Raw genomic sequence first — 9,793 nt, 5'->3', positions numbered from 1 at the left:
ATATTTTTGAAGCTATTAGCATACATTTGTTATCATGTTACATTGTATTATCCGTTCTTAAATCCTTTATATTAAGTTCGCTGCTTGCTTGCTTGCTTGCGTGCTTGCTTGCTTGCTTGCGTGCTTGCTTGCTTGCTTAGGACCGTGCAAATCTTTCGGTCTGTTTAGGGAAAACTAATTAAATATTTAATTACCAATTGCTTAATGGTGGCAGACAATCATCTGACCCATAGGTGGCAGCCATCTCAAGCCAGAAGACGAGAGGACTCTAGCCGCCACGCATATAAAGGATTTATAGTAAAAACTTTGTTTTTACGGGTTTACTTGTTTTTCCATTAAAAACGATAGTCTCATGTAAGTGTTAACATGTTTTAAGCACCCTGTATATTTGCAGTCCACGTGTTCTCACCCATCACGGTGGTCGAGTGGATTGTCACTCCGGGGTTCCTCCGGTTGCGCCCTCCTCCACATCGATAACACTGTGGGGACCTCATTTGCCAATAAAAATATGATAATTGGTTCTTTACCCTTCTATCTGGCAACAAAACTGACACCTTTTTGCAAGGAGTCATGTTTGCATAGACCGCAATACCTGCAGTCATAATACAAACAAAAGAACATAACTCTGATAATGTGCACTGTCCTTGAAGTTGATTGGTCCACACCCGAGAAAGCTGTCTCGGGTGTGGACCAATCAACTTCAAGGACAGTGCACATTATCAGAGTTATGTTCTTTTGTTTGTATTATGACTGCAGGTATTGCGGTCTATGCAAACATGACTCCTTGCAAAAAGGTGTCAGTTTTGTTGCCAGATAGAAGGGTAAAGAACCAATTATCATATTTTTACTGGCAAATGAGGTCCCCATAGTGTAGATGCTTGCCCCGAGCTCTCATACTCTGATGGTGCATTGTCCTTGAGTTGTGCGCCTTTTGGCGTCATCTGGTCCAACCCATATGAGACTAGGCTCGAAGGAAAGCTGTCTCGGGTGTGGACCAATCAACTTCAAGGACAGTGCACATTATCAGAGTTATTTTCTTTTGTTTGTATTATGACTGCAGGTATTGCGGTCTATGCAAACATGACTCCTTGCAAAAAGGTGTCAGTTTTGTTGCCAGATAGAAGGGTAAAGAACCAATTATCATATTTTTACTGGCAAATGAGGTCCCCATAGTGTAGATGCTTGCCCCGAGCTCTCATACTCTGATGGTGCATTGTCCTTGAGTTGTGCGCCTTTTGGCGTCATCTGGTCCAACCCATATGAGACTAGGCTCGAAGGAAAGCTGTCTCGGGTGTGGACCAATCAACTTCAAGGACAGTGCACATTATCAGAGTTATGTTCTTTTGTTTGTATTATGACTGCAGGTATTGCGGTCTATGCAAACATGACTCCTTGCAAAAAGGTGTCAGTTTTGTTGCCAGATAGAAGGGTAAAGAACCAATTATCATCGATAACACTGGTCAACAAAAAAAACATTTTTTTCTGGCCTGGACTTTTGCAGCTGTTTTAGACTAATTTCAGGGTGCTGATTCCAAATCTGATCTCAGATTTGCTCTAGCACATCTCATTTTTTTGCTATCGGCATACCCCATTTTCATTGATTTTACCAGAAATTAACTCTGTCACTTATGATTGCAAGTTGTTGCAAGTCAGTGACTGCTTTAGTGTTAAAATATGGTGGCTGTATTTTTAGGATAGTGTGTTTATAATATCATTTTATGTAGATATCCACATTTATTTAATATTTTTCTTCTGCAGTTTTTATTGAAAATGCAATATTTGATGCAAAAACCTGATGTGATAGACAAAAACTGATGCCAGATTTGGAATCAGCAGCCCAAAATTACCTTAAAACCGTTGGAATACCTTATGCCAGAAAAAGTGTGTTGACCAGTGTAATCAACACGTGGCGAGATTATTTGGCTGCTGCTGATGCTGCTATGAATTCCCACGTGTGATGATGATGATGATATCAGCCACTGCGGCCAGGTCGCCTCCGGAAAGGTTTTGCCTGGTAAATAAAAGAGTTGAGTTTTAGCATAGCCGTGTCTATTAATTTTTTTCACTATTTTATTTTACCAGGTAAGGTCCACTGAGCTATATCGTGGCTCTTTGGCCATACATGATAGCTCAACTTAGTGGCTTATCACGTGGAAATGTATAGCAGCCAAATACTCTTAACGCATGTTTCTCAATGTGGAGAGAAAAACCGGAGGATCCGGAGAAAAATCCACTCCACCACGGGGATAGAGAAACACGCAAAGCTCCAAATATACAGCGGGCGTCAAGGGTCGGGATCGAACGCACGACCTCCTGCATGCCAGGCGAGGTAATTAACATCTCGCCACCGTAAAGGCTCCGTACATATTTATTGTTTAGCGATACAGAACGGGGTTGAAGCCGTACAAAACATCCTTCTGCGTTCGCTGCTTCTTAAAGTAATCCATTAACTTGTCGCTGCCTCTGTGGCCACGTGGGCACTGTGCCACTTGAAGCCTCAATGAAGGTCAAGGGTCGGGATCGAACCCACGACCTCCTGCATGCCAGGCGAGGTAGTTAACATCTCCTAGCCACCGTGGCGCCCTAACCCACGCCACCCACAGCGACCGCGCCACCCGCGACCCTTACCCCGCGACGCCCCGTTTACCGTGAGCAGCGCGGGACCCAGGCTGGTAGCGTCCGCCCGCCATCTGCTCGTAGGAGTCGAAGCTCAGCTGCCTCCAGAGGGCCGGGTGCAACGCCGCGTCGCGCCACGCCATGCACACCCGGCGTGCCGAGAAGCGCTCCTCCTGGCTCAGGTGGCGCAGCAGCTGCGCCAGACAGTCGGTGTTGAGCGCCGACGCGTGCGACATCGTTTCCCCCGTCCGGCCGCGCCACTGGGCCCAAGCCGTTGACGCGCCGCACTTGCCTGATGATTGTTAAACGCGTCCCAGCCCACGCGACGTGGCGCGGCGCGTGGTCGGTTTAAGAGCCGCTCACCCGCCCCGCTACGAAATTGAAACCTGGCAACCTCACGGTTGGGGCTTCCTCTTGTTGAGGAGGAGGAGGGGGGAGGGAGCTGCTATGTTGGTGAATCTGGAAGTCTTCCCAAGGTCCCCGATTGCGTCAGATGGGCAATAATGACACCGCTGACTCAAGACAATGACTTGCCAGGTAGCTCTCCCATCGTCCGATATCGCGTGAGTCTTCTTCTTACCATAAAATGTCCCAGTGCTTTTGTATCTCAGAGGTGGCAACCCCAGCCTAAGCTCGTCGCCGCGTGTCCACGGTTTTACGTTCACTCACGGACGTCAGTACGAGCTACGTCGACCTTCAGAATCAGAATATTTATTGAAACTGGAGGAATCCGATGAGCTACAAGGCTCTTCATCACAGATGCCCAGTAGAAGCGGGTTAGAACGTTACAACAACAGTAAAAAACAAACACAAGAGTAGTGCATAGTACAAGAAAGGTTGACAAATCGCCCAAACACATAAAAATACAACAACTAAACCATCCCCATCCTATCAAGCAAAACCCACCGAGGTATGAACTTATTTCTGAGAAGCAACCTGCCCACAAATGATGTCTCAACAAAGTGGCCCATCATTTGGACATTTATAGCACCAAAATAGTTAAGTTAATCTCAATGCAGAGGAAGGTCGCAATGACCCCGCTGTATGGATGTTGTATGGATTTTTTTTATTCGACACGTAGACTTTCGCGACATAAAAGTTATTCATGATAAAAGTAATTTTGGGTTGAGTCTACGCGATCTAATCCAAAATAACTTCGATCACGTATATTTGTTGAACTTCTTTCGCACCATACGTAGCTCACCGCGCTAATCGGAGATGCATGGGGAAGGACAATAAACTCAAACACACAAAAAACAGTTCCAAAGAAATGAGCGCGTCAATCTGGACGATTTTAAAGTTGCCTAGCTCCAGTGGCTTCCTAACATCAAGAAGGAAGAGCGTTCCAGACGGCCCGCGGAAAGCGCCACGCGACGCGGTGACCGACCGCACGGAGGCGCGTTCACAGAAACATCCTCCATACCCGGCGCAATTTTCCAAGTGGCCGCGAATTTACCTGCAAACCAACCCCGGTCTCGACGCCACCCCCCAAACCCTGGGTGAGGGTAACTCTACAATCTGCTATATCCTGGACTTTCACCCACGTTTTGGTCATTATTTAGGGCCGAGAAAACAAAACGTGAGCCCGTTACCACCCTTCCCCCCCCTGGGGTCCGTAACTCGCACGCATGGAATAGGTGCGTCTCTCTCGCGCTTTCTGCAAAATGCCGCATTCGTTGAGGCGCAGCTGCAAGCCGATGCCCGCTTAGAAGGAGGGCGGCTCACTTCCCGAGTTTGCGTTTACGGTAACGGTGCCTCGTTATTAATTCAAATTGAGGTTCGGATTTCCAGGCGGGGCTCCGCACGGATGCCACCTGTCTTAGTGACACACGCAGCACTGCTGCTTTGACGCCTCCATGGAAGTCCAGTTCACCATGGGAGTCCAGTTTACCATGGGAGTCCAGTTTACCATGGGAGTCCAGTTCACCATGGGAGTCCAGTTTACCATGGGAGTCCAGTTTAATATGAAAGTCCAGTTTACCATGGGAGTCCAGTTTACCATGGGAGTCCAGTTCACCATGGGAGTCCAGTTTACCATGGGAGTCCAGTTTACCATTAAAGTCCAGTTTACCATGGGAGTCCAGTTTAATATGAAAGTCCAGTTTACCATGGGAGTCCAGATTACCATGGGAGTCCAGTTTACCATGGGAGTCCAGTTTACCATGGGAGTCCAGTTTAATCCAGTTTACCATGGGAGTCCAGTTTACCATGGGAGTCCAGTTTACCATGGGAGTCCAGTTTAATATGAAAGTCCAGTTTACCATGGGAGTCCAGTTTACCATGGGAGTCCAGTTTACCATGGGAGTCCAGTTTAATATGAAAGTCCAGTTTACCATGGGAGTCCAGTTTACCATGGAAGTCCAGTTTACCATGGGAGTCCAATTTAATATGAAAGTCCAGTTTACCATGGGAGTCCAGATTACCATGGGAGTCCAGTTTACCATGGGAGTCCAGTTTAATATGAAAGTCCAGTTTACCATGGGAGTCCAGTTTACCATGGGAGTCCAGTTTACCATGGGAGTCCAATTTAATATGAAAGTCCAGTTTACCATGGGAGTCCAGATTACTATGGGAGTCCAGTTTACCATGGGAGTCCAGTTCACCATGGGAGTCCAGTTTACCATGGGAGTCAAATTTAATATGAAAGTCCAGTTTACCATGGGAGTCCAGTTTAATATGAAAGTTTAGTTTACCATGGGAGTCCAGTTTAATATAAAAGTTTAGTTTACCATGGGAGTCCAGTTTATCATGAAAGTCCAGTTTACCATGGGAGTCCAGATTACCATGAAAGTCCAGTTTACCATGGGAGTCCAGTTTAATATGAAAGTCCAGTTTATCATGGGAGTCCAGTTTAATATGCAAGTCCAGTTCACCATGGGAGTCCAGTTTACCATGGGAGTCCAGTTTACCATGAACCTGCAGCCTGCAGCTCCAGGGCAGCATGCGGCTCACTGAGGACTGCTTCGAGGCTGTTACTTATCAAGGACCATCACCGTCTCGTATCCACCACACAGGTGACTTGCGGCTCTTGAAATATTGAGTTGTTTGTGCCGAATTCGAAATAAAATTGCCCCTTCTTGTGATCTCGGTTGTTCGGGAAAGTGCTGTTAGCAAGCACCTATTAATGCCAGCATGGCAGGCGAGGGGGTTAGGGGGCCAACACCACACCCGGCCGCCTTTGTCTCCCCAGTCATGATGCTTCACACACCGCACCGGGCTACTCAATTGTGGACCGGTTCAGATCATCGCCACTTGTCTTGGCCGTGAACGGGAATCGAACTCGGGTCGCGACAACCGCTGCACCACCGCTCCCCACTCACTGGGGCCCACTCAACAACAACAACAGCGTCACCACGGCGCGCCTGTGCCAGGCCAGGTGCACTCTGAAGCAAAGACAAAGATTCCCCGTGTAGCCTTAACAGATTGCTGGGGCAAGTGCTGTTAGCGAGCACCTATGAAGGCCGGCACGGTACACGGGGAGGAGCGTGGCCAGCACCACGCCAGGCCGCCTTTGTCTCCCCATTGGGAATTGTTACGCATCGCACCAGGTACTAATTTGAGGCTGAGTCGACATAGGGGAGGCCCAGGACCGGTTCAGATAATCGTCACTGATGTTGGCCGTGAGCGGGAATCGAACCCGGGTCGCCGGGTTTATAGCGCAGCTATAAACACACACACAGACAAAGATCCCCCGTATAGCCTTCACAGACTGCTGGGGCAAGTGCTGTTAGCGAGCTCATATGAAGGCCGGCACGGCACACGAGGGGGTTAGGGGGCCAACACCACGCCCGGCCGCCTTTGTCTCCCCAGTGGCGACATACGCACACACGCACGCACACACGCGCACACACACGCTCACACGCGCACGCACGCACACACGTACACACACGCACGCACACACACGCGCACACACACACACGCACACACACACGCTCACACACACACGCACACACACGCGCACGCACACACGCACGCACACACACACGTACATACACGCACGTACACGCACACACACGCACGCACACACGCGCACACACACGCGCACGCACACACGCACACATACACGCACACACGCACACATATACACACGCACGCACACACACGCACGCACACACACGCGCGAGTTGTAAGGGGCGTCCGGGGCGGGTGTTTGTCCACGCCGTCGGGGGCCCACTGCGTTGTGGCGCTGATGTTGATCTCGGACGCCCTCTTTGCCCGTGTTCAGCTCGTTCTGCGTTGGGGGTGGGGTGGAGGGGGGTGCTGGCAGTCGTGGCACGGGCTGTGTGTAAGATCATCAACCCGCTAAATGTTTTAACAGCTGACTCCAGCAACAGCTGTGGACGTCATCGAGTTGCGGGGGAAGAGGGTCACGGGGTCGTCAAATTGTCTCCGTTTCTTTTCTCTCTGGAAATGAAGATTTAAGGGGTTCATTGAATCTTGGGCAGCGATCGTCTCTGATGCCCGAGCTGAGCCTGCGGTGGAAATTCCACGGTCGTACGGCGAGCATCAGTCCATCCGTCTCGTGGTGGCTTTGCGAGTCGAGTGCCAAATCTCATTTAGCCGACACGTCCTCACAACAAGTCCCGATCAAGCCCATCGTGCTGATGTTATGTACATCATTTATTGTTAAATTTTAATCACAGTTCCTATGATTACTGTTGTCACATTGTTTTTAAATCCTTTATATTAAGTTCACTTGCTTGCTTGCTTGCGCGCTTACGACCGTGCAAATCTTTCGGTCGTTTTTTAACCCACTTCCCGTGATCCAATCGAGCTGACATTTTGCACACAGACTCGTTGTGCGAGACAATTTATTTTCGTGAAAATTTATTTTCCAAAATTTTACACTTTTTAGAAAAAAAAAATTATATTTAATTACCAATTGCTTAATGGTGGCAGGCAATCATCTGACCCATAGGTGGCAGCCATCTCAAGCCAGAGGACGAGAGGACTCTAGCCGCCACGCATATAAAGGATTTATAGTGAAAAACTTTGTTTTTACGGGTTAATTTTTATAGCTTTATTTTGGTGATTTCGAAAATATATGGTTCATCTAAATTGTCTTATGGTTGTTATTGTTTGACTTGTTATCACACTGGGATTTTTGCACGCAGCGTTGTAATACGTTGGTTTTTTTTCGTGGAAGATTTGCTGGTTTATTCCAGGATGTTTTTGTTGCGCGTCGTCGCTTTAAGATGTTTCTCTGTTCATATTTTGTTTGTTGCGGTTGCACCCGACTCAAGAGCCGCATGGCTCACAGGGCTATACCTAATAAATGAAACTTGAAAACTTGCTGTCACCATCCTAGATTCTCAAGCAGACCCGGAAGAACGCTGCGAGTGAGACAAATGCAGCCGTTCAGAATAATAATCATCAACACCTCAATTTGAGACCCTAACATGGCATCTCCCCTTGACTTTGACATTCCTCCTCCTAAATGTTGACTTAAAGTTTTCGTGATTGCAGGAATTAATATTCTTTGATTATTTCGGTAAAGTCACGTAGATAAAATAATAATAAATAAAGTGAATACAAATTATAAAAATACAATCTAAAAAATAAAAATAATAAAAACCCACTAATGTAGACTGTAGCCCCGTTCTTAATCGGAGTGAGTGTACTGGCAAGTCTATAATGTAGACTGTAGCCTGGTTTTTAAGTTTGGTGAGTGTACTGGTAGTCTATAATGTAGACTGTAGCCTGGTTATTAAGTTTGGTGAGTGTACTGGTAGTCTATAATGTAGACTGTAGCAATGGTTGTTAAGCTGGGTGAGTGTACTGGCAAGTCTATAATGTAGACTGTAGCCTGGTTATTAAGTTTGGTGAGTGTACTGGTAGTCTATAATGTAGACTGTAGCCTGGTTATTGAGTTTTGTGAGTGTACTGGTAGTTTATAATGTAGACTGTAGCCTGGTTATTAAGTTTGGTGAGTGTATTGGTAGTCTATAATGCAGACTGTAGCCTGGTTATTAAGTTTGGTGAGTGTACTGGCAGTCTATAATGTAGACTGTAGCCTGGTTATTAAGTTTGGTGAGTGTGCTGGTAGTCTATAATGTAGACTGTAGCCTGGTTATTAAGTTTGGTGAGTGTATTGGCAGTCTATAATGTAGATTGTAGCCTAGTTATTAAGTTTGGTGAGTGTACTGGTAGTCTATAATGTAGATTGTAGCCTGGTTATTAAGTTTGGTGAGTGTATTGGTAGTCTATAATGTAGACTGTAGCCTAGTTATTAAGTTTGGTGAGTGTACTGGTAGTCTATAATGTAGACCGTAGCCTGGTTAATAAGCTGGGTGAGTGTACTGCTATACAGCCAGATAATACGACAAATCTTAACCTTAAACACCCAGTCGTTCATAAAAGTTGAAGGCGGTATAGTACTGTAGTAATAGAGCAAGTGCAGAATCACTGAACCGGAATTGATAGCTTGAAAGCATTTAGCGCGGGGCCCTTGAAAGTGCGGGGCCCGTAGCGTGTGTAGCTACTTTTGCTACCGGGATAATCCGGCACTGCACGAAACGCTCTCCATCTCTCTCCCGAGGACGTCTCGTTGTGGCTAAAAGACATCGGCATATAGAGCTCCTGCAGGTCGTTGCTGCTGCCATCTCACGCAAAGAGTGCAGTTGCACGGCGGGCACCGCACCTCCGATTAGGGGCCGTCCATAAATGACGTCACGCGATTTTAGACGATTTTTGACCCCCCCCTCCCCCTCGTCACACGGCGTCACAAAAAGTCAGACCCCCCCCCCTAAAATATGACGTCACAAAGCTCTGCCCCCCCCCAAAAAAACATGCCACGCCCGATACGTTCCATTCATTGGCTACCACATTATGATGAGCTCCCCCCCTTCTCATCCCCCCTCAACTTGCATTTAAGGGATTACATCTTGAATCATTGCCTCACTTGATGCAGCAAATCTGGCTGTGACGGTCTCACCTGATGACGGAGACTTGTGTTGCCTCCGAAACGTCGTGATTTTTATTTTATTTTACTTTTATTAATTTTAATGTTTTACCTACGTGACTTTACCGAAAAAAACCCTAAGAATATGAATCCTTGCAGTCACGAAAGCTTCAAATCTAGAATTAATGCTTCAAATCGCTTCAAACTATTGTCATTGTAGTGCGTATTTAATGTGGCGCTGCACTCTGATGTTGTAGGAGAAAACATTTCTAAAAA

The sequence above is a fragment of the Lethenteron reissneri genome, chromosome 1, assembly GCF_015708825.2.
Source record: "Lethenteron reissneri isolate LAM-NWPU_2019-01 chromosome 1, ASM1570882v1, whole genome shotgun sequence".
NCBI classification, from domain to species: Eukaryota; Metazoa; Chordata; class Hyperoartia; order Petromyzontiformes; family Petromyzontidae; genus Lethenteron; species Lethenteron reissneri.
Note: the sequence above shows the minus strand (reverse complement) of the source record.